Source organism: Pygoscelis adeliae, unplaced genomic scaffold (assembly GCF_000699105.1).
Source record: "Pygoscelis adeliae isolate BGI_AS28 unplaced genomic scaffold, ASM69910v1 Scaffold78, whole genome shotgun sequence".
Taxonomy (NCBI): domain Eukaryota; kingdom Metazoa; phylum Chordata; class Aves; order Sphenisciformes; family Spheniscidae; genus Pygoscelis; species Pygoscelis adeliae.
The window spans coordinates 2,603,884-2,608,274 of NW_008825409.1; positions in this window are offsets into that span (position 1 = coordinate 2,603,884).

The following is a 4,391-nucleotide window of genomic DNA, read 5'->3' on the forward strand; positions in this document are numbered from 1 at the left end:
CTAGACGTGGAGTTCGAGATGTATGACATAAACCATAAAAACAGATGGATAAATATGTTTACAGAAAGACATCCTAAGCTTTATTATTTTTTAAGTGTCTGCCACTTGGCAAGCCCTTGATTTCTATTTTCTTTTTCTTTTGTGAAAAGAATAGAAACTCGTCTCAGTTTTCACCTGCTGTAAACTGGAGTTGTTCTGTGAAAGCCGGAGGGTCTCAAGCAATTTGCAACAGCTGAGGATCTGTTTTTTAAAAGTAGACAAGCTCACAGTGCCTCGCAGGCAAAGAATAAAACTGTCAGCAATCTCCACCTCTTCCTGCAAGGGCTGTGTGGTTGTGGAATACACCGGAGAGCCGGCGACCCTGACCCACACCTGCTTTGGCTAGTATGGACACGGGGTGGCTGAGGTATTCCAGCTTCTTGCCTTTTCTAATGCCCCAGGCATTTTACAAGAAACATCTCAGTGGATGCGATTATCCCAAGGCGATAGCACAACCAGCTGAGCCTTCCCCAGTGCGGTCTGTCTGAACCAGTGTACCAGAATCACCTCACCTGGAAGTCAGTCTTGCAATAATGGCAATTTATTTTTAGGAAATTAAGTGCATGTTCCAGGCAGCAGTCCTGGTATCCTCACGTGTTAGCCTCCTTTTTAATGTGAATAGTCCCAGCTAGAGAACCCTCGCTTAGGAAAGTCCCATTTGTAGGCATCTTGACATACACAGACAACATTTTGTTGCTTTTTTAGAGCAAGTGTATTATAAAATGCAATATGCATGAGAAAGGGAGAGAGATGAAAGCAGAACTGTAAAGAAGGAGGACATCCTCAAAGCCCCCATGGTGACGTAGAGGGGAATTTACAAGGTCATGTTGAACCTACTTAAAAATGTGCTGATGTAGAGAGGATGACGGAAACTCTTGGAGCCAGCTGGGAATTGAGTCACTTGTCCCTGCCTGCTGCTGCCTCTGCCTGTGACTAATATTTGTGGCTCACCTTTTTCTTTTTTAAGCAGCTGATGCGACTGATGCTGACTCAACTCTAGGGGATGGAAATGTAAGCCAGATTGAAGCCAGAGGTGATCTTGTTTCCGTGCATGGGGTTTTATTTTTCATTGTTTGATTAGGATCACAGCCACATCAAAGGTGTTGGAGAAAAAAGAAGGCACGGTTTTTGCCCTTCACAAAAGGCCTTTGGGAATTTTAGCTCTACCTATGGTGGTGGGGAGGTGGTGAAGTTTACAACTAGGCCAGACAATTCATTTCTCCCCCCCTCAGCTCCCCCGCCTCCCCATTCCCACACTTGTCTCCCTTTTTCGTAGGGAAAAGATAGGGGAAGGTGACTGCGACAGATGAAAGTGGTGTTAGTTATGTCAGCTGCTGTTGGAAATGGAACTGAGGAATCTGCCTACTAAGAAATACAGCCAGAAAATAATCTGTCCCAAAGAGTTACTGCAGTCTCTGCATAGGGCACCTGAAGAAGCTTTTGAAGGGCGTCTTTTTTCTTATTACAGTAATATTTTTCAGGTTCACAAGGTGAGCACTGTATATGGGATGCAGCTGGCTACAGTGATTAATGGCTCTTTCTGCTAAGAGTTCCTCTGCAGATCCTTTGGCATTTCATGTATTCAGCAAAGCTTATTTCCACTTAACTGCAGTCTCTCTTGGTGGCTCAAAATCCATTTGGACCCTTATAAAGTATATCTGCATGCTAGTTAATCTCTGCTGTTGTTAAGGGGTCTGCCTATGCAGCATGCTGCTTCTTCCTCTTCCTTCGCCCCAGGCTTAAGATGATATCTTCTTACTAACACAGGCTAGCTACATCAGCCTACAAAATCTGCTCTTGAAAATAAAACATTGAAAGCCAATTCCTCTGAAGCACTTGTTTGTTTTCATCTTAAAAAGGAAGTGGCATTTGCCTGTTTGATATCATGCTCTTTAGGTTCCTTGAAGAGATATCTTTCCCTCCTACAGATATCTAACATGCTTTACATGTGGCAGTGAGGTTGCATGGTTTAATATAGTGGTATCCTAAATGTGATCCATTGAACAGCAACATCAGTTTGCAAAGGGGAGACAGGCAAGCAAGTGCAGGAATCTGCTTTAGAGGCAGAGCCTTTTGCTGAGCAAGAGATGAGGAGAGTTTCTCTGCGGTGTGAGGTATCTCTGGCAGTGGCTGTTACAAACCTGCAGAACTTTATGGGAGAGGCTTTAAAGGCACAAAGGATGTCCTTTATCTGTTTTCTCTCTCTCAAATGCTCCTCCTGTAGTGCTTTCTGTCCCTGCTGCTCTGACTGCAGTTCAAGGTGTAAACACTGGGGAAGAAAGGGGCTGTGCAGGACATCAGTGTCGAGATGCCTTTTAAAGAAGAAACGGTTGTTGAAACTATGGGCACGGGAAGGTGTCTTCTTGATAAAGAAGGCGTCTTGTTGATAAAGAAGGCGACCCTCTCTGGTGGTAGGTGGTGGAGATGGCAGATTGGGCACCTGTAGTGGCACCTCCTGGTCGCTATAAAGAGTCTCTGTAGCAATGTAGTTGTCAAGAGGTAACTGAAACAGTCAGTTTTGTATTCACACACCACCGCCCCCACCAGTCATGGGTTTTTGCTTGCTTGGTGGCACAAACAGAGTGACAGAAAAGCAGAGCTACAGATTTCCTTCCCTTCCTGTGTGCAACTCTGCCACCCCATCGCGTGGGCTTTATTTCCCATCGTCTTTCCTTTCTGACTTTCTCTGCTGCCTGCTCTGCAGCCGCTGAAGTATGTGCTGAATGCTGCTGTTTGCCATTTTTTGCCAGTTTTGCCAGTATTATTTCAAGGCATGCTCACACTTTTCCATGCTGAGTTCTCTGTTAATTTGGGATTCACCACAACAGCACTGCCTGCCCACTCACATTGTGTTTTACTTCTAAGTTGCTCTCCTCCTTTTCAAAACTCTCTCTGGACTGCTCCAGGCTAACTCGTCTGTCTCGCTCTGCTTCTGGCCATCTCTCTGACCTGCCACACAGCTTGACTGTGGCTAGTAAGAGGACTGTCTCCTCTCAAACCCATGCCATTCTATGTCCTGTGCATTCCAAGCTCAGCTGAAACATGTTTCCCCACTTCTGCTTCCTAATTCACTTCTTCTCCCCTTGGTTATTACCGTTAGGATGACTAATACATTGCATCTGTTTCAATATGTTGATGCGGTTAGTAAACTTGGTGAAAGAAGTGTTTGTGTGTGCGCACAGTGGTCGCATTTAACTGTATAAAACAGCTTCAAATAGTTTCTTCAAAAGCACATGATGAAGAGATAATGGATTTGGTGCAAAATTGCCTTTGGTGCTATTAAGATTAGGAAGGAAACTGTAGTCTCTGCTACCTCTCTTGCTTTAGCCTGTGACCCTCTGTATGCCCTTGAGGATATCATCTGGACATCTTCTTACAGTGCAGCCCAGTCTCCATTTGGAGGTGATTGCTAAGTTGACACTGCCCAAAAAGTTAGAGCTTGTGCTTTCATTGCCTTTGCTTCAGATACCAGAGCGAATTAACTGTAAACTGTAATGTGCCCAAATGTTTAGTGGACTTGCCTTTTTCTGTCATTTACTTGCATCTCTGCTGTCTTCCCAGCCTGACACTATGGGTAATTCGAGTGAAAGTGAGTAACACACAGGCAGCGAACATGGTGGTTATTTGGAGATGGAAGATGATGTATTCCAGGAGCGTTAGTACTTGCTAGGCGCAGGCTTGGAGTGATAGCGTACAGCTCTGAACTCTTGCAGGCTTTAAGGATGGCTAAGACTGGAGTTTGGTGTCAGATAAAACAAAAGTTGTGGCAGTCCGGTGAAGTTCCCACTCACTGGAAAAGGGAAAACATAACTCCAATTTTTAAAAGAGGAAAAAAGGCAGACCCAGGGAACTACAGGCCAGTCAGCCTCACCTCTGTGCCTGGGAAGATCATGGAACAGATCCTCCTGGAAGCTTCACTAAGGCACATGGAGGACAGGGAGGTGATTCTAGACAGCCAGCATGGCTTCACCAAGGGCAAGTCCTGCCTGACTAACCTAGTGGCCTTCTATGATGGAGTGACTACATCACTGGACAAGGGAAGAGCTACGGATGTCATCTATCTGGATTTCTGTAACGCCTTTGACACGGTCCCCCGCAACATCCTTCTCTCTAAATTGGAGAGGTATGGATTTGACAGGTGGACATCCTCAGGTGGGAGAGGAATTGGTTAGATGGTCGCATCCAGAGTGTAGTGGTCAACGGCTCAATGTCCAGATGGAGATCGGTGACAAATGGCGTCCTGCAGGGGTCCATGTTGGGACCAGTACTGTTTAATATCTTCATCAATGACATAGACAGTGGGATCGAGTGCACCCTCAGCAAGTTTGCAGATGACACCAAGCTGAGTGGTG